This window comes from Neofelis nebulosa, chromosome 5 (genome assembly GCF_028018385.1).
Source record: "Neofelis nebulosa isolate mNeoNeb1 chromosome 5, mNeoNeb1.pri, whole genome shotgun sequence".
Classification (NCBI taxonomy): Eukaryota; Metazoa; Chordata; class Mammalia; order Carnivora; family Felidae; genus Neofelis; species Neofelis nebulosa.
In genome coordinates, this window is record NC_080786.1 from 69,473,365 (window position 1) to 69,494,929 (window position 21,565).

General features: G+C 39.9%; 1 long non-coding RNA gene across 3 annotated transcripts; it reads left to right on the top strand.

Moving 5' to 3' along the window:
* Positions 1–1,400: 1,400 nt before the first annotated feature.
* LOC131512178 (uncharacterized) lies at positions 1,401–12,615 on the top strand. 3 transcript variants are annotated; one of them, XR_009262012.1, is made up of 3 exons: positions 1,401–1,573; positions 1,965–2,309; positions 12,323–12,615. It is a non-coding gene; the product is annotated as an uncharacterized LOC131512178 (long non-coding RNA). The 3 variants fall into 3 exon arrangements; XR_009262013.1 differs by lacking the exon at positions 12,323–12,615 and adding an exon at positions 2,869–3,912; XR_009262011.1 differs by lacking the exon at positions 12,323–12,615 and adding an exon at positions 2,869–3,912 and having other exon boundaries at positions 1,405–1,573; positions 1,965–2,159.
* The last annotated feature ends 8,950 nt before the right edge of the window (positions 12,616–21,565 follow it).

Sequence of the window (21,565 nt, forward strand, 5' to 3'; positions counted from 1 at the left end):
AATAAGTTCGCTCCTCATAAGGACTCCTAAGGAGTTCACGATCTGGCCCCCATCTTGGTCCCCAGCTTTATTTCCTCCTATGCCTCCTCACCCGCTTTCAGGCACAAAGACCACATCATTCTCCATACAGCAAATTTCCTGGTGATCCTTGAAGATCCATCTCAATGGATTCCCCTGACTCTTTCAAGCAGATCAATCACCTCAACACTTTGCACCTCCATTTGAGCATTTCTATAGTAAATTCTAATGCATCTATGTTCAGCTTCATGAGAATATGAATCCACAGGTGCAACAGTCCTGCCTCAGCATGTCCTTGTCACCCTAGTGCCTGGCTCATCACCTGCCTGATAGTAGATGTTCAATAAGTATTTATTAAATGAATGAGAGATAAATTTCTTCTTTTTATTTTTTTATGTTTATTTATTTTTGAGAGAGAAGGAGAGACACAGCATGAGCAGGTGAGGGGCAGAGAGAGAGGGAGATACAGAATCCGAAGAAGGCTCCAGGCTCTGAGCTCTCAGCACAGAGCCCAACGCAGGGCTCGAACTCACAAACTGCGAGATCATAACCTGAGCCAAAGTCAAGATGTTCAGCCGACTGAGCCACCCAGGCACCCCAATTTCTAAGTGTACTTGGGAAAATGGTAACAAGTTCTTTCGGTTTCCTTCTACCTCTCCTCTATTTGCCTCCATATCCCATATCCAGGCATCCACTCTGCAGAGGAGGATACCATCACTGCCATCATATGCCTCCCCGAAGCCTTGGTGCCTGACCACACCGCCCCCATCAAGGTGCCCCCCTCCCTGCCGATGCCTTGCTCAGTCACTGGAAAGCCTAGGAGAGCTGCCAGGGACGTGGCCTTTGACGACCACTCACAAAGCACTCCTCTGCTTCCTTATCCAGAAACCCATGGTGGTAAGCAAGATGAGCCCCATGGGGTTGGCTGAGAACTGAATGGGATAGTACCTGTAAAGCAACTAGAGCAGAATCTGGGTCCCTGCAGGAGACTCCACTATTCTTCCTTTCTCCCAGCATTGTTCTCTTTTTAATAGATTTTTGAAAACAAGAAAGACTTTGCCATTTTTTAAATGACTATTTAATGAAGGTAACAGCAGGTGATAGAGAAAGTAAGGGCAAAAGGCTTGCAGACAGAATCCTGCCTGGTGCTCTCAGGTCACTTTGCAAACAGCCCTGCTTTGTCTGCTTAAATACCCCTATTCTCTATTGGACTTCCGCAAATACACCCTGTCCTCCTCCTTCTGCAATGTCCCTTCTGCCCATCTTCTCTGCCTAGCTATACCTTACCCATTTTCAAGGCCCCGGTCACCAAGTTACCTCCTCAGTAGAGCCTGCCCTGATTATCTGAGAAGGAATTAGGTCACTTCTTTCTCTGTGTTTCCACAGAACATCATGCCCGCCTCTCTACCCACCTACATCACATTATTCTCAAAGCTCCATTTCTGGGTCAGCTTTCCCACACTAGAAAGAAGAGAGCTTTTGATGCTTCCTTCTCCATGATGCTTAAGAGATCCGCTCCAGAAGATGAGCCAGCACTTATTTCCAAAGCTACAGAGTAAGTAAAGAAGAAATTAATTATAATTGACATGGAGAATTTTAAATCTGGAAGTTGCTATTTGAATTTTGAACAAGAAAGAGGCCCTTATTAAACCATTACAGGGCACAGAGTGGCAAGAGATACCGTTATCACTGGATGATATGGCGGGAATTCCTGGCTCTTCTGTGTTGGAATTTAATGTCTACCTTAAATAAATCTCACTCTCAATGGGGGTTTTGACAGTACCAGGGCCATTAATGAGGAAGAAAAACCCTGGAAACCTAATTATCAGCTCGAAAGACACCCAGGGACAGCTATGTGAGGAAAAGGTGTGAAATCTGACTGGTGTATCGTTCGGGGCCTGTGCTGCGTCTGATTGTTTGTAACTAATGCAATTATTTTCCTCTAGGGTTGTCTCTAAGGGATGTTTTAAAGAATGCCATTTAAAGTGACCACACAGTAGACTGAAGAAAAAGAAGTAACAAATTGTATACAGACATCATGGAAAAGAGAGCCATCATGGAAAAAAGTGTGCTGACAAAGAAGATTACTCCTTCAAACAAGGTTGCGCCTATTCTCTGATGGGCAGCCTTTAAATTAAAAGGTGCGGGTAGCCAATAAGTACCTTCAAAGAAGAGGGTGGGAGGACCACGATGACAAAAATCGTCCAGATTCTATTACATGTTATTTGTCACTCAAAAGAAAGGCTTTAACCGACAAAAGCAGGCTTTTCACCAGACGGTGGCTTTGCTGGGTATGTACTGGCTGCTTTGCTATATTTTATTGTTCTATGTTTCACTGTTATGTTTTCTTCATTCTGTCTTTCAAGGAGCCTGAATTCAGTGTCCGTATATACACACATGCCCTAAACAGCAGACTCTACTGTTTGATTAGCAAATTGCCTCAGAAACATTCAGGGAATTTCAGAAATATTTCACTCCAAAAAGACATGTGACTGTCCACCTTACTGGAGGGTAATCGCCTACATCAAAGTTCTTAAAAATGTGTCAGGCTTTCAGCCAGAAATTTACCTCCTAGGAAACTATTCTAAGAAAATTGTTAAATATTTGTGCAAATATGTGTGTATGAGGCCAATCATTGTAGTAAGTCGTTCAAATCCCTTAAATATCTGACCATTACAAATCGCTAAAAGAAATTATGATCCATTCACCTAATGAAATCTGATAGCACCTAAAATTATATATCGGTAATAATATATTAAATAGGGAAAAAAAAGGTTACAAAACGAAACGACTAGCACAATCTCATTCTTTTCATTTTAAACTTTTTACATGTTTATTTATTTTTGACAGAGAGAGACAGAGACAGAGTCAAGTGGGGGAGGGGCAGAGAGAGAGGAAGACACAGATTCTGAAGCAGGCTCCAGGCTCTGAGCTGTCAGCACAGAGCCCAAGGCAGGGCTCGAACTCACAAACCACGGGATCATGACCTGAGCTGAAGTCAGACACTCAACCGACTGAGCCACCCAGGCGCCCCTAGCATGATCTCATTCTTGTGAGGAAAATAATATTTTGGTTTTTTATTTTCCTAATCAGGTCATTGGGCTGGTCAGTATAAGAAAAAATAAGTTAAAGTGGTAAAACATAAGAAATAAACATTTTGTTTTAACCTAAAACATAAACGTACACTCCTCCACCAGTCATTTGATAAAGAGCCAAGATTAATTCACTTTGGTTGTCGGTCCACTTTTTATAGCTCTGCATCATCTGTCTTTATGTACCACACTGTCAAGTATTTTCAGTTTCAATTTCTTTAATTGGTGAGAAAACATAAAGACTGTTGTGAAGCAATCTAAGTCCAAAATACTTCCATATTTTTATAATTTTTCTCCAACTCTCATGGCTGTCTTGCCTCCACCTGACTTGATAGCAAATCTTAGCAAGTTGCATTTTTAAAAGTTTTTCCACACCATTGAAGTTAATTTCCATAAAAGTGACTCTCTTTGCAAAATCACATTTCATCAGTTTGCATAATTGGAATAACACAACCAGTATAAACAAATTTCGGTGGCGAAAATACAACTAGCTCTTGATCAGTAGACAAAGCTGGTGAGAAAGTAAATGCATTCTTGAAAGTGACCTCCTTGCCACATTAAGCAAAAAAAATTTTACTGAGCAAATGGAAAGCATTGTTTAACACAGCATGTGGGCCTGGCAGAGATCAGAGGAAGATGGAAATGCTCTTCTCCCAGCTGTCTGTGTGGCTGGCTGGACAATAATCTTCCAGTCTCAACCTCGGCCACCTCCCAAGGAAGTCTTCCATGATTTCCTTGACCATTCCTCCTATTCTTCATCACATCACCCTGTGTTTTCATCATAAAAAATCATTATCTGTAACTCTCATTTATTCTTTGATCACTTGTGTCTTGTCTGTGTTCACCAACAGAATATAAACTTGTCCATCCCATTGTTCGTTAGTGCCTAGCACGGTGCTTGATATGTAGTTGTCATTTGACCTTTATTCAGAGTTCGTATATATGTATGAAAACTTATAGTTTAAGTGATCTAGTGGTGTTGGGAGGATGAAATATTATATCTCATCAGAGGAATACATACTTTTATCACCCACAGTGTAAGTTGCAAACAAGTTACTGATGTGGAAAACAGAAGCAGAAGGAAATGGCAGATAAAATTAAATTTCCTTCTAACCTGCAGCCCATTGACAACTACCTGAGGCTGGCAGAGCAAAACGTTTCTCCAGGAACTCACTGTCTTAATGTTAATGTTTTGCTAGCCTGAAAAACAACCTTAGCTTGACAATAGCTAGGCCTCCAGCATCCTGGGAGTCTTCTTTAGCATAGGAAAATCTCTTTGGAAACTTGCCTTTGACTTTACCTCCCCCAACCCCCAAGTATATAATCAGTCTCTCCTCTATGTCCCAAGGCAGCTCTTCTTGCCCATGGGTCTTGTCCCTGTGCTTTAATAAAAGCACTCTTATTCACTAAAGAAGTCTTTAAGAATTCTTTCTTGGCCGTCAGCTCCAGACCCCACCATCACTCCAAAACCTCATCATTTACCATTAAAAAATAATTAAAATTATGACTGATAACACTCTGTTGTCATCATCTATTATCAAGCAACACATCCCAGGACTCTGATAAATAGAAACACCACAGACAGCAAGGGCACTGACAATTCTCTGGGAACTTCTCCAACAGCACACAATTTCTGAACTATTTGTATTATTAACATTTTACCCTCACAAATTTAACCTAGAGAAAGTAAGTATCTCATCTGATTTGACCTCTCTTCCCATGCAATTCATCCATAGTAACAAATCAAATAAACCTAATTACTTCTAGCATCTCTCCTTTAGAAAGTGAAAGAACAAATTCTTTGTGATTTTCCAGGGCACTTTGAAAATCTCAAAGACCATTTTATATGCAAAAGACATTATTTAGGATTCACGTTTGCAAAGGCAAGAGTCTGACTCACCACCAGTCCCTCATTGCCAATAGAAATTGAGCACAAAGAGCTCCAAGAGGGTGAGCTACCTGGGTGGAGTAAACAGGTTTCCAAAGCAAGAGTTCTACTCCAACCCATGAGGCAGTATCCCAAATGTGAAAAACAATCTGAACCAACCAGCTAAGGGGATGATTTTCTTCAGAAGGAGATTTATTAATGAGGAATGTCTCAAAAGCAAAGGAAGGAGTGTGGGGTTTCATTGTGGCAGATCAACAAGAGAGTCATCTGCCAGTCGTCAAGGAGTCATGATGAAGGATGGGGTGGGTATATCTCAGAAAAAACAAGGGCAAGATGGTCCTTTGTGGTGTCAAGGACTCCTTCCTCAACTGATCTTTAGACTTCTCTGAGCACTCTTCTTAACTAGGTCTCCTGCTTGGCCTCCTGACCCAGTTTCACAAGAATACTGCCAAACCAGTTTAGCAAGAATCTCCCCACCCCATAGCTAACCAAATTCCTCCCAGTAGTTTTCCATCCACTTGACCTTTTCGCCTGCCTACTGGCTATAATTCCCATCTGCCCCTGTTGTATCAGAGATGAGTTCAATCTCTCTCACTGATTGCAATATTCCTGACCCCTGTTGCAGTAGTCTTTTTTTTAAGAGTAATAATTTATTTACTTTAAAATCAAGTTAGTTAACATACTGTAATATTGGTGTCAGAAGTAGAACCCTGTGATTCATCACTTACATACAACACCCAGTGCTCATCCCAACAAGTGCCCTCCTTCATGCCCATCACCCATTTAGTCCATCCCCTCCCCACCTCCCCTCCAGCAGCCTCAGTTCTCTGTATTTAAAAGTCTCTTATGGTTTGTCTCCCTCTCTGTTTTTATCTTATTTTTCCTTCCCTTCCCCTATGTTCATCTGTTTTGCTTCTTAAATTCCACATATGAGTGAAATCATATGGTATCTGTCTTTCTTTGACTGACTTATTTCACTTAGCATAATACATTCTAGCTCCATCCACGTTGTTGCTAATGGCAAGATTTCATTCTTTTTGATCATTGAGTAATATTTCATTGTTCTTTATCCATTCATGGACATTTGGGGTCTTTCCATAGTTTGGCTATTGTCAATAGTGCTGCTATAAACATTAGGGTGCGTGTGCCCCTTTGAATCAGCACTTTTGTATCCTTTGGATAAATACCTACTAATGCAATTGTTGGGTCGTATGGTTAATTCTATTTTTAATTTTTTGAGGAACCTCCATGCTGTTTTCCAGAGTGGCTGCACCAGTTTGCATTCCCACCAGCAATGAAAAAGAGTTCTCTTTTCTCTGCATCCTCACCAACATCTATTGTTTCCTGAGTTGTTAATTTTAGCCATTCTGACAGGTGTGAGGTAGTATTTCATTGTGGTTTTGATTTGTATTTCCCTGATGATGGGTGATATTGAGCATCTTTTCATGTGTCTCCTAGTGACCTGGATGTATTCTTTAGAAAAGTGTCTATTCATGTCTTCTGCCCATTTTTTCACTGGATTATTTGTTTTTTGGGTGTTGAGTTTGGTAAGTTCTTTATAAATTTTCAGTACTAACCCTTTATCCGATATGTCACTTGCAAATATCTTCTCCCACTCCTTTGGTTGCCTTTTAGTTTTGTTGCTGTGCAGAAGCTTTTTATCTTGATGAGGTCCCAATAATTCATTTTTGCTTTTGGTCCCCTTGCCTCCAGAGACAGGTCTGTTAATCAGTTGCTGCAGCCAAGGTCAAAGAGGGTACTGGCCTGTTTTTTCCTCTAGGATTTTGATGGCTTCCTGTATTACACTGAGGTCTTTCACCCATTTTGAGTTTATTTTTGTGTATGGTGTAAGAAAGTGGGCCAGTTTCATTCTTCTGCCTGCCACTGTCCAGTATTTCCAGCACCATTTGCTGAAGAGACGGTCTTTTTACCATTGGATGCTCTTTTCTGCTTTGTCAAATATTAATTGGCCATATATTTGCAGGCCCATTTCTAGGTTCTCTATTCTGCTCAATTATCTATGAGTCTATTTTTGTGCCAATATCATACTGTCTTAATGATTACAGCTTTGTAAAACAGCTTGAAGACAAGAATTGTGATGCCTCCAGCTTTGGTTTTCTTTTTCAACATTACTTTGGCTATTTTGGAGCCTTTTCTGGTTCCATACAAATTTTAGAATTGTTTGTTCTAGCTCTGTGAAGCTAAAATGTTGATGTTATTTTGATAAAGATTGCATTAAGTGTATAGATTGCTTTCAGTAGTATTGACATTTTAACAATATTTGTTCTTCCAATCCATGAGCATGGAATATTTTTCCATATCTCTGTTCCTTCTTCAATTTCTTTCATGAGGTTTCTATAGTTTTCAGCATATAGATCTTTTACCTCTTTGGTTAGGTTTATTCCTACGTATCTTATGAGTTTTAGTACAATTGTAAATGGGACCAATTCCTAGATTTCTCTTCCTGCTGCTTTATTATTGGTGTATAGAAATGCAACCAAGGGGCACCTGGGTGAGTCAGTTGGTTAAGTGTCCAACTTCAGCTTAGGTCATGATCTCGTGGTTCGTGAGTTCGAGCCCCACGTCAGGCTCTGTGCTGACAGCTGCGAGCCTGGAGCCTGCTTCGGATTCTGTGTCTCCCTCTCTCTCTGCCCCTCCCTCACTTACACTCTGGCTCTCTCTTGAAAATAAATAAACATTAAAAATTAAAAAAAAAAAAAAAGAAATGCAACCAATTTTCAGTTATCAAAAATCTCCCAACAAACAAGAGTCCTATGCCAGATGGCTTCCCAGGGGAAATCTACCAGACATTTAAAGAAGAGTTATTATCTATTCTTCTGACTGTTACAAAAAATAGAAATGGAAGGAAAACTTCCAAACCCATTCTACAAGGCCAGCATCACTTTGAGTCCAAAACCAGACAAAAGACCGTACTAAAAAGGAGAATTATAGGCCAATATCCCTGAGGAGCATGGATGCAAAAATTCTCAACAAGATATTAGGAAATCGAATCCAGCAGAACATTAAAAAAATTACTCATTACAATCAAGTGGGATTATTCCTGGACTGCAGTGGTGGTTCAATATTTGCAAATCAATCAATGTGATATACTACATTATAATAAAAGAAAGGATAAGAACCATATGATCCTCTCAATAGACACAGAAAAAGCATTTGACAAAATACTGTATCCTTTCTTGATAAAACCCTCAAGAAGGTAGGGATAGGAAGAACATAACTCAACATCATAAAAGCCATATAAGAAAGATCCACCACTAATATCATCCTTAATGGGGAAAAACAGAGCTTTCCCCCTGAGATCAGGAACTCAACAGGGATGTCCACTTTCACCACTGCTGTTCAACACAGTACTGGAAGTCCTGGCCTCAGCGATCAGACAACGAAAAGAAATAAAAGGCATACAAACTGGCAAAGAAAAAGTCAAACTTTCACTCTTCACAGATGACATGATACTCTACATGGAAAACCCAAAAGACTCCACCAGAAAACTGCTAGAGCTGATACATGAATTCAGCAAAGTTGCAGGATATAAAATCAATGTACAGAAATTGGTTGCAATAGTCTTGAATAAAGTCTTCCTGGACTGTTTAACTCGATATGGTCCAATTTTTTCTTTGAGAACAGCTACCTGTTTCTGAAACACAAATGTGTGGTGGGATTTCTTAACTGTCACTATTTTCTCTGGAAGCACAGGACTCCTATGAAGTTGAACATTGTCAGAGGTGATAAGAAAACTGATCTCCCCAGTGGTTTGCACCAAATAATTAAGTGCTTTCAAAATGCTGATTAAGTCTAATTTCTTTCTGACCATAAGGGAAACAATACCTTTTATCAACAGGTGTTCTTTGAGCACCCTACTCTGGGCCAGCCTATCTGAAAGGAATAATAAGGTGATCAAGATAGGATATGAGAAGAAATCAGCCCCACCCCAATCTAGAAATTTCTTGCCCTGTTAAAAAGTCACCCAGCCAAAACTGTCCTCAAAATTTTACTCCCTAGTGCAATCATGACCCCATTATAAAATTTCAAAGTCATAAGCTTTTTTGTTCTCCAGGACAAATAATGTGCCTCAGTGTATTTTCACAAGTGTATTTGACCTCTTTTCAAATGTATATTACCAGTACTCCTTTCAAATATAGCCCTTTTCAAAAAGGTTTTGGAAGTCAACTTATAAGTTGACTTATAAGTTCATCTTCCCTTCCCTGTTAAGTGTCTCTTTGCCTCCTTTAGCTACCTGCGTATTATGAAGCCCCTTCTCCCCAACTGACCACGAAGCAAAGCCTGAAGTGTACACTGAATAAAAGAGAATGTCTGTCACTGAGACAAGAAAACTGAAGGCACCCCATAAGAGAAAAAGCTGGGTTTTTCCCTTTGCTTCTCTTCCAGCTTTTATTCTTGCTAGGACCTGCACCCCTGCCCTACACATGCCTTCATGTATGCCCTCCTTGTAAGGGACAAAGAGTTAATGATACCTTTGGAGTCTTTCAGCACAACAGATAATATCTAAGGAATGACACGGCAGAGTCATCATGTGACTATTCCAGACTACTGGCACTGGACATATCGACACCAAGACCCTTGGCTTCAGGCTGTAAGTGACTTATGATGGACATCTAGACCCTGTCCTTGTTGTAACCAGTTTCTGGATGCCTAAGAGGACACGTGTACCAGACCACAATCGTTAATAAAAACCCCGGGTCCCAAGCAAAGAAAAGACTCTCTCTTTTCCTTTCCAGGTCTCCTGGACGCTCCATCTGTATCTCTCTCTGTCTCTCCATATAGATACATAGACATAGCTATAGCAATAGTGATAAAGATAGAGATGGATATACATATATCCAATAAGCTCTGCTTTCACTTCCTGCGGGCTTATATTTGATTTCCATCCTGTGTGAAACCAAAGAGCCTCTTAGCTGGTCCTGCGAGATCCCCCTCTGGGTTCTGGAACCCACCTGCTGCTTCATCACCTCCATGTGTTAAAAAATTGGGATGAGGCATCTCCCGGTCCTTGGCTGGTGAGCCCTTTCCTTTTTTTCTCTGATGCAAGTCCTGCAAGCAGCAACATCTTATTTTAAAATTTTGAGCTGAGGTGTTAGCCCCCCACCCCCACCACCCGATCCCTGCTGAGGTAAAGTTCTCTAGAATCTGGCAATACCTAAATCTAAGGTGATAGCAAATCCTTGTCCAAAAAGCAGTTTAGGAATCCTAAATGTTTCTTCTGTGTCTTTCTCAGTTTCTTCTGAGAATCTAAAAGTATGGTTCTGTCAACAAGGTTTGAACAAGTCACTGTATTTTAATATGACAGTTTTTGTACAAGAACCAGTTGGAACACAGTCCCAAATTATTTCCTGTCCCCTTCCCATCTCCCCTACTCCTCTCTCCCTGTCTTTTCCTTTCTCTCTCCCTCTCTTCTTTCTCTTCCTACTTCACACACACACACACACACACACACACACACACACACACACATTTTTTTAACCCTAAATATCCCAGTCCATTACACATCAAATTGGCCCATCCTGACTGTTCCACACAGCTTTCTGTCTTCTCCCACAGGATTTCAGGGACTCTCTGTCTGCAGACAAAAATCTAGAGAACACTGAGGAGAATGTAGGATGGCTCACTGCAAATGAAAGTTTCCATTCTTCTCTTGCCTTTTCTTTTTGACATATCCTCCTTGAACTCTTCCTTGCTCATAAGATGCACAGAAAACTGCAAGGCAGAATTACCTTCACCATACTTTGCACAGGGAGCCGTGTGGGTGGGAAAGAACATTTCGTACTGAGAAAACTTTCCCTTGTCAGTAAGTGCATGATAATAGCACCTGCCTATTAAACAACACTCCCTTTCTGAAACTTTAATTCTGCCTATAGATCATATTTTTCAATGAAAGTTTTGCTATTGAAGTAGCTGCCAGGATGTTATGGACCGGCATGATTGCAATTTACAGTATTTCATAAATCACTGCAAGATTGAAAATGCTTGTGACAAAGGAGGCTTTAAATTGACATCCTGTCTTTTTATGGGCATTAAAAAAGTTGATCTCATGACATACTCCACAGATGCATTCCTCCTTCCTCAGCCAAAAAGTCCCCACCTGGCACAGCCTTGGGCAGGTGACTGGGGAAGGAGGGAAAAAGGGATGTCAGGAAGCAAACCACAGCTCTCCAAAGTGTGCTTTGTAAGAGAGGAAAATCCAAAGAATTGATCTTTGGATATGAATGTGATCTCCAGAATTCACAACTGCTTGAAAGACAAGATCCTTGATCTATCTTCTACCAGCAGCACCAATCTGTGAATATCATCAGCCCCAATGAATCCCTACAGCACCACAAAATTTAAAGAGAAAATTAGATCAATTCTCCTTAAAGGAACCAAGAAACTTGCAGTTTCCTTAATGGAGATCACAAGGTCAAGCAATGAGTGAATTGGGAACCTCACGAGAAAATGATCAGTGCCCACTTTCTATTCTATTCTAATATGGCCACACATTAGAATCATCTGAGAAGCTGTTAAAATACCCCACAGTTCAGGGCTATAGACAAGATCTAAAATTTCCCCAGGTGACTCTAATATGCAGCCAGTTTTGAGAATCATTGGCCCAAAAACAAAAGGCAAGCAACAGAAAGGAGTGACAGGCAAGCTGTTATAAATCAGGGACACCAGAAACCACACACTTAGGTATGAATTTAATGAGTACTGTCACTACTAAATTCCAGCCGTCTGTTGCCATGAAGGAATAGGAGCCCATTGTTGTCAGACTTTCTGATTTGTACCAGAAATCTGGATATTTTTATCATGAAACCTTGACTTTTCATGGTTGAAAAATAACTCAAGAAAATACTATGCAACTTAAACAAAATACATCTTGGAACTACAAGTTTGCAGCCTCTGACCTAGATAATGCTGATTTACACATCAAAATTCTCCACAAATAAAAATACTTCACCACCACCAACATAAATGGCCAGGATGATTCTCTCAGGGCCAAAGGCAAGCTTAGTGGAGAAGTATTACAATGGAAGCCAGTTACACTGATATATAATAGATTTATAAATGTCAGCAACAAACATGGGAGCTGTGGTCAGATGGCCCTCCTGTTTTTATATTTTGAGTTAAGTGTCCTCAGATGAAGAAAGGGAAGCAGAAGTTCTGCTGTTTTGGGGGAGGAATCTGGCTTCCCCACAATGCTCTGGGGAAATTCCAGTCCTTGGTAGGTCTCAGAAACTCGGTCACATTAACCCCAGACCTTCGCTTGGCCATCTCAGAACTACTGAAACTGGTCTTTTACCCACTTTTTCAGTGTTTGCTGACACAAGAGTCTGAGAAGTGAGAGACAAAAGGAAAGGAGGACGGGTACCAGTCGCAAGCTCTTTCAGCATTAAAGCAGTGACTAACACTAATTACGCCTCTCAGACCTGTTTGAGCAGACCTATTTTCTCTATGAATTAATGCAGAGTGACCTACTTTTCTACATGTTATTTGTTATTTGGGCTGTTATGTTATCGATTTTGAGACTGTTTTGTTACATGGGAATGGAAAAATCTAATACAATAAAACTCTTCTCATTGAAAATAATAAAGCTACATCACGAAATATAAATTTATGTGTTTCCTTATAAAAAGATAGCATCTGTGGACTACATTTAGGTTGTGGGAATTAGCTGAAGGCTGTTTCAGTGGATTAATAAAAACAAAAACAAATATAAATACATTAATGTTTAGACATAAAACCTAAGATAAAATAATAGACTGCATTTCTAAATTTTAAAACTTGTTTGTTTATAATATTCTAGAGATATTTATTTCATAAAGGAGCACAATGTTAGTCTTACAAGACCATATATATTTTCTATTTATATTCCTCTTGTCCCATTTTTCATGTGCATTATATCATCTGATTTTATTATGCTTCATATTTTATTTATTCATTTATGAGGCCCTGGGATTTTATTTCTTGAAATCTTAGTGGAATGTTTACTAAAATACAGATAATTAAAAATAAAATCACACAGCTCACATGCACATTTTGTTTTATATGCAATTATAAATGTATTTTCAAGGCAATTTTAATGTCCAATTTCCACAAAGCATTTTCTTCTCCCTGTGCAGCACATACTCTATGGAAATCTTAAAAAGAGGCTGTTTTCATAACTTTGGTAATTGCAAGCCTCAGAGATTCCACCTACCCGGGAATGCATAGGAATGATTTGCATTCTGGTCATGAAAATAACAGTATTTTTGATGCAAGTGGGCTTCCCAGAAAGATACAATTGCCAAGGGGTGTCAGAAGAGGGTGGTTTACAAAGAGGTGGGAATTACTAGCATACAGAACAAGGCCTGAAGCAGTCTTCATAATCCCATGATGGGAGCCATCTTGCTATCTCAAATACTCTCCCACTGACCTGCAGGAGCACAATGAACACTGATTATCAATGCCTCGTAGCTACATAGTGATTCACACACCACACACATATATAAAGCAGCAGGTGTCATCATTTCCTAGCTGCCCTGCCCTCCTCCTTGCCACTGCAAAACAAAAACAAAAACAAAAAAGCAGCGATCTTCCCAGGATGCTACTATCTCCCCTATGAAGCCACTTAGAATACAGAGCACGGGAGTCGTACCTACAGTGTTGTGCCTTGCAATCTTCCTCCACCCTTTAGATTTTCCTGTGCTGGTAAGGAGAGATTAAGGAAAATGCAGGAACTCCATGAAAATGGAAAATATTTCAATCAATGTAATTTCCACCCAAAACTAAGAAATTGGATATGAGTTGAGACCACACTGGCCTTTACCCAGCTCTTTCTTCCTTTCTCACTTCCTACTGAATAAATTAAAGTGATTTATACTTGTCTTTCTAGAGTCAACTCAAGGGTCATTGCCTTCAGGAAGCTCTCTGGGCTGGGCCTCCTCATACTCTCATGACACCTGCTGTGCCCACAACGTCATTCTTGTTGCATTACACTACAACACTGGTGTAATGTGTTTTGTTTTCCATTCCCATGTAACAAAACAAAACGACTTCCCCAGTAGACTGACTTCCTTAAGGGCAGTGACTGGGGCTCAATATTTCTGTGGTCCCAGTGCTTCACCCAGGGTCTGATATACCTAAAAGGTGCTCAGTAAATAGTAACATATTATTCACAAAAACAGCCTATACAGCATCATAGCTCAATTAAGGTGGGACATATTCGCCCACCAAACATTTACTGGTCACCTGCCTGTGGTGAGACTGGGCCAAATACTGAACATACATGACGTAACGTAAAGCTCATCTTTCAAGAAGTGTATTTTTTCTCATATGTTACAGGTAAGTAAACACTCAAGATATGTTTATTTAACCAAGGTCACACAACCAGTAAATGACAGAGTTTGGATTTAATCCAAGGGATGTCTGACTCGAAAACCTGTTTTTCCTTTTCTATCTCAGTGCTAGTCAAAGGAAAATATCTCTATGTTACCATTAGAGAAAATAAACTTAAAAACAAATCTATGAATAAGGCCTTCTTGCCACCGCCATTTTCTCTCCCTATCTTTCTTCCTCTCTCTCCTTCATAGTTAACACCTTCACATGTCTTCCAGACACCTGTCCTGAAAACAAAGTCAACATTACCACTTAAACTAAAAATATTAAATATCCCACCAACTGTTTAGTGCTCATATAGTTCTATTTTGTCAGAAATACAGTATGCGTCGCTATAAATCTGTTCACATTTAAGACATAATTATGCTGTCTACAAACATCACAAGCTCTACTGCTATACACAACCTGCCTTACAACCCCCACAAGCCCCTAGCAAGTGAGAATCCCTGATCTAAAGAACATGTTACTATTTACGAGCTTATCAACTGAAGCTCTGATACTTAAATGTACCTCTAAAAACTTCTTCCATAATGAAAACACAGGTATCTTAAAACACACAACAGAAAAAAACAATAGGATGGAACCAGTTCCTTGGCTAGCACCATGATGCCTGTGCTGGAGGTGGGGCAGGAAGGGGGGGGGGTGGTATCCAGCCCACAGTTGTCTCTGGTTTTGCGTAGACTATGTCCTTAAGTTCCATGGCAACCAACCATCAACCTGATTTACTAAAATAAAAAATAAAAGTGCTTCCTCCAAGAGAAATGTAAAAATCCATTTGTAAGGCCAGTGAGAGCTGCCATAAGTAACCCCAGGAGACTTGTCACATTAGAATGCTGTCACTACCACCATCAATTGGTGGGACCAGATCTAGGAGGGTTTCTGGTGTTCAGAAAAGACATCCTTCCCTCTCACAGAACAGGTGCTGCTGCGCTCCTCCAGTGACCCCAAACGGACAGAAACAAAGGAGGTAGTACTCAGCATCTGTAGATGCCAAACACTTGGCCAGATGGTCCTTCTTCATGTCTAGAAGAAAACAAGTCCTAAAAAGAAGAGATGCGGGGAAGTTGTCTAGCCAAGAACCAAGGGAACCATGCCAAGGTGCATCTTTACAGAAGGGAAACTTAAGAGAGCAAAGAACACGTTCCTGGTGGCAAGAGGTCAGGTTAAGGGGCAACAGTAAGAAGTACTCATTTTATCACACGTCTTACTTCCCACTGGATTCTCAGTATCTCGAAGGTAGGGACCATGTCTTCTTCATGTCCCCAGCAGAGTATGTGACCATTAACAAACAATAAATGAAAGAAGAAATGAATGTTTCCTTCATTCTCTCTCAGGTATTTGCCTTCTTTTTAATGCTTCTCTTCTCTGCTTACTGACCTGTGCCTCCTTATGAAGTCTTTATGAGTGGGACAAGAGTCTTGTCCCTCTTTATGAGTAAGACAAGAGACCATGGACACAACTGTCTGAAGCACTACCTATCACTCATCCTTGTTGCCAATTCCCAGAGCAATTAGGAGAATGTAATTATAAATGTCCAAAAATCTCTGAAATATTTCAAGCATCATTCACTAATATTAGTAGCACATTTATTTAATTCCAAGCATCTCTCTGTATTTGATAGATTGTAAAGAGGAATTTATATGAAATGAGACAGGATACTTCTTCCCCTATTAAAATGAATATAAATAGCTTATGAATGATGGTTCACTATAACAATATGCATAACAAATGCACTTCACAAGTAACTGAAGAATAAGCACCTAGTGTTCTAAACTCATGAATATTTGGGGAAATTAAGTAGAGCACAGAATGTAAATAGAAGGAAGGAGAGAAAATAAATACTTCTGCAAAAGCATATCCGTAAACAAAAGCCTTAGAGTTGCATTTGTGTTTTTCTGCTTTTTCATTCTTTAGCATGTTGTGTCTTTAAAAAAGAATTTTATATATATATGTATATATATAAAACATATATATCTACATATAGATAAATATAGATCTATGTCGGGGCGCCTGGGTGGCTCAGTCGGTTGAGCGCCGACTTCGGCTCAGGTCACGATCTCGCGGTCCGTGAGTTCGAGCGCCGCATCGGGCCCCTGTGCTGACAGCTCAGAGCCCGGAGCCTGTTTCAATTCTGTGTCTCCCTCTCTCTGACCCTCCCCCATTCATGCTCTGTCTCTCTCTGTCTCAAAAATAAATAAACGTTAAAAAAAAATATATAGATCTATGTCTGCCTGAAGTTTTAAAGCAGTTTGTAAAATAAACTGATAGCCAACAGAGCATATTTAGACAAGCTATTTAGTATTCTGGTCCTAATGGGTTAAGAGCCTCAAGTGAAATATTCTGATCATACATGTTAATTTCATACTTCCAATGCGATCTGGCAATGCTTAGCTCACATATTCTTGCAAATTACTGGAAATACAACATTCCCATGAGACAAAGTGACAGCTATGAAATTAAGTAGTTTAAGCCAAAGACTCCAACAGCTACATTAAACAAACACACCCCCAGCAAGTTTCTCTGCCCCACTCGTGCGAATGGAATACAATCTCGTCTAAACAGCAACTCACAGCTCTCTGCATTCAATATTAGAAAATAATGTAAATCTCTGGCTTTGTTTTATTATCTTTCCAGGACCTTCTTTCCTTTCTTCCAGGAAAGTAGGTAATCAGGGCACAAGAATGGGGAAAGTCCTCATTGGTCAGGTTCAGATAAATCTGGTATGATTTAAAATAGCTAGCTACGGGTTTTTTTTTCTTGATGTTTTTTATTTTTTGAGAGAGGGAGGGGAAGAGAGACACGGGGGGGGGGCAGAGAGAGGAGGGAGCACACAGAATTTGAAGCAGGGTCCAGGCTCTGAGCTGTCAGCACAGAGCCCAACACAAGGCTTGAACTCACAAGCTGTGAGATCATAATCTGAGCCGAAGTCTGACAATCAACCGACTGAGCCACCCAGGCGCCCCACTAGCTATGGTTTTCAATCACAGCTTAGAAGTTGTTTCTTCTTTAAGTTTCTTTAAGAAAATTTACTGTGTGTTATTTCTAAATTATTAACTGATTATTGTAAGAAGTAGAATCCTTCAATTAAATAAAACAAACAGGTGTGATTTTAGTTTTGACCACAAATTCCTTTTCAGACAGAAAGATAAATCCTTCCTCAATAGGGACAGCTGGGCCAGGGTCCCTATCTTGCTTTTAGTTGCTTTTTGTACATCACTGAAAAATTGGGGGCTAAATATATTCCCTGTCTGCGTTTTGTTGCCCTGGTTGGGAATCCTTACCAGCTCTTACCCTTTCTCCTCTCCATCCTGGGTACATTGTCACAGTTGTGGGCTTCATGTGGTATCCTTGACTGTGCTACGAGGCTGCTCTGCTGGTTTCTACTAGGCCACACTTACTTTTTTTTGCTTGCTGTGTTTACTCTCCACACGCAGTCTGCATCCACCCAAAGCCAGAATATCACTTCTCTCAAGGCAGACTGGGGCTCCAGATTTTATAGAAGAAGGCTTAAGGTTGGAGTCTGCTTTGAACTTGAAGATGCAATTGCACTAGACATCACCTGTCAAAGAGAAGCTGATGCATATTATGGGGGTTACCCTACAGTCCCACAGCCTCCCCACTAAAATCTCCAGTGACTCTAGCCCACCAATCTAGCCACCTGCCCCTTGGGAGGCTGAAACTATCACTCACATCTTTCTTATGCTCCAAGTCCTAGTGATAAGGAGAGGGTTATTTATTAACATCAGGGAATCTGGAGCTCAGGAAGAAGAAATCCCTACTGTAACAGAGGGAAAGAATTAAGATTAAGTGTAATATTTAACTCAGCAAACTTCCAGAATATCTTTGACTTCATTTGTATTCCCTCCGTGTAGACTCAGACTTTCCAGGAGAGTACCTCAGTTGAGTCACCTGCAGCAGGGGAATAACGAAGATAGCTACTACTCTGAGCTTGCATGTGGATCAAATGAGGTAACACATGGAAAGTACGTAGAACAGTTTCTAGCACAGAGTAAACACTCAAAAACTTATTTTTACTCTATTAAAATTTAATCTAGTCATTTCATTTCTCCCACAGTTATAAAATGTATCCCCCTAATGAGAGTTTCGTTGAAGTCAAATCTATGCAAAGCATAATAAAATTCTTGAAGGAGTAGGCAGCCTTGCAGTAAGAATTTAACCCTTCCTCTGTCATGTGCGGTTTAGAGAGCAATAGCATAGCTTCACCATGTGAAACCAATAGCAATTACTGGGTAGAATGTGTTCTCAATGAGACCACCATTATACCCAAAGCCCGTATGCTTCCTGGAAGAAACTGCATCTCAAATCTCAGTCAGTCATGCTGTAAGCACAGAATGAGAAAAAGACATGAGACAATGCCAAAAAAAAAAAAAAAAAAGACTTCAACAAATATGCCTGTTTTGGAATGGTTTTGCAGCAAAATAAAAGGCATAATTCCCTCATTTTACCTGCTTTCTTGTGGTAAGTGAGGTCGGAATGGCATTGATTTTCACATTTTTCTTTCTTTGATCATGACACACTGTCAACAAATCTTTTTAAAGCCACCTTCATGTGCTGCTCACACTTACATTACTTCCTGAGGTTTCAAAATTTTAACTATATGAAAGCAGCTGCCTGGGATCCAGCAGCTAGGCATTAAAGTTGACATTTGCAAACATCATTGTTTCACTCCCAGTTCACAGGCATTTTGACAAGAAGAAAATACAAACCTTCACTCATTCCAGAGAGAGTGAAACCAAATGATTTACATGGTAATGGTCAAAGGTTAAATTCACATGTTTCATAGCTTCCTTGCCAACTTTAGTCAAACCTCTGAAGCATAACTACAGAAATCCTTGGTCTTCCTATATCCCCTGTGAACATAGATGAAATAGGCATTTTAATGATAACCTTTGAGATCACGAGGTTTGGTTTCCATATACAAGATCACTTACCTAAACATGTATATATGCAATAGAAATCATTTTAAGTGTAAGAATTTAGAAAAATGAACTACTATGAAAATAATACCTTGAATGTTCTTTGATACAAGTGTTTATATTTATTTAACATAAATTATATCTCCTGTGCCGTTGAAAACTGGAGTACAACATTTTGGTTGAGTATAAAACAAAAACAAACCAAAAACCACTCAAATCCCAGAATGGCCAAGTGGAGAGCATGTTCAAATAGGACTTTTAGGTATGCAGATGGAATTGTGAAAATGAAAAAGATATCTCTAAAAGTATTTAGGTGACCTTGGGGAGAATTTTTTTAAAGAGATTGTATTTAAACTAATTGCAGAACATTTTCAGAATATTTACCATTTGCTAAGGGAAACTGTTTATTGTTAAAGCTTACAGTTCTGGTTTCGTGGATATGGGAATGTCCCTGTTAGTTCAAAAGTCTCAACATCAATGTTGCGACATCCCAACATACCTCCAACAAGGTGATGCTGCTAATTCACCCAAGCAAAATGAATATGAATTTACATTTTTACACAGGAAATTTTGAGGAACATGACCTTAGATGAAATTCATTGCTTCAAAGGGAAAATTCCCAAGATAGACGGCATCTGAGAACAACTGTGTTCATTGATACAAACACACCAAGACCTCACTTCCAACTTCTGGAGACTGGTCTATGCCTCCAGGAGTTCCTTTCTTTGCTTTCCTCAGGCACAAGTCTAAGCAACTTAAGGAAGCTGCAATACAATAGTTTATCCTCTGTTTCTATTTTTGATAGATCAAGAGCTGTAACAAGGAAAGTTCCTACCCCATGGTGCTTCAGTTGGAATACATTTACAAAATTAACTTTGAAAAAAATTGGAGTTGATTAGTTACATTAGATATTCTGTCAACAAATCCAACTCATCCTAATCAGTCATAATTAACACTGATGTTTGATGAGAGGTACAAGTAAGAGTAGCAAGTTGATGTGCTGAGATGCCCCTCTAGGGAACTGGATAAAGCCTGCTCATTATCTTCCACTTGAAAAAGAAGTGTGTTTGCTGCTTTGGCCAAATTGACAAAAGAAATATATGCCCAAACTCAAGTGGATACAAGAATATTTGGTACACTTTTAGCAAACGTGACAAGTAGGTTTTAGTTTTATCAAGGAACAGAGTGTAAATGTCAAATGCCAAAGTCAAATGCCAACTAACCCATGCTTTCAATTATAGTTCTTCAGCCCAAGAATAATAGAGAATAGCTCCCAGCAAGTGCAGCAATAATTAAATTAGCATGCTTATAGGGCCTAGAATAATCCCCTGGATGACAGAGGCAAAGCTGGTCATGGTGTTACACCAGACATATCCCAATAGCCCCAGATTGGCAAGGAGGGAGTTTCTAGAATGATTTGCTCCTTATCAGCATGCAACAAGACCACCTAAGCAGACAGCATTCCCTATAACTTGAGTCTCACCAAGAATCAATACTGCCTTTTCTATAACTCACATCCATCAAAGCTTTACAAAACAAATTTTTTAAGCACCAAATTCCTTGTAGTTCTGCTAGACAGAAAGGAGAGAAACAGGATCTAATATTTGTGGCTTCATCAGGGCTTAAGACTTTCCTTCCACCCCTGCCTGCCTCCCCTGGAACCAAGTTCTCCTCTCTCACTTGGATTTTCTATCCTTCTTTTGAAACTACTTGCTTCTTAGCTGTCTGCAGACATGCAAGTCTTTCCATTCGAACTCCCCTTCCTCTAATGCTTCACTATCCACTTACTGTTTAACTGCTGGCATCTCATTCCCACTGTCTTTGCCCTGCTTGAATTTCTCCTCCCTCAACCCCTTCCTCCATCCCCTATCTAAGACTCTTTCTTGAAGGCAAATGTGGTCACTACAGGTAGAGTCCCTAAGGGTGCCCTCTTGTTTTTCATAAAGAACGTTTTCTTTAGATTTTTTTTTTCTGAAGTCTTCATTTGTTACTTTCATTCTACATTCTCTCAAAGCCATCAGACCCACCTGGGTGTCTTCATCTGTTGGCCATGTGCAGTGCTCTCCCCCCAGTAAAGTGAGCTCCTTCTGAGACAGAGAGACAGAGAGAGAGAAAGAGAGAGAGAGAGAGAGAGAGAGAGAGAGATAAAGAAAGAAAGAAAGAAAGAAAGAAAGAAAGAAAGAAAGAAAGAAAGAAAGAAAGAGAGAAAGAAAGAAAGGAGGGAGGGAGACTCTTTCTTCCTT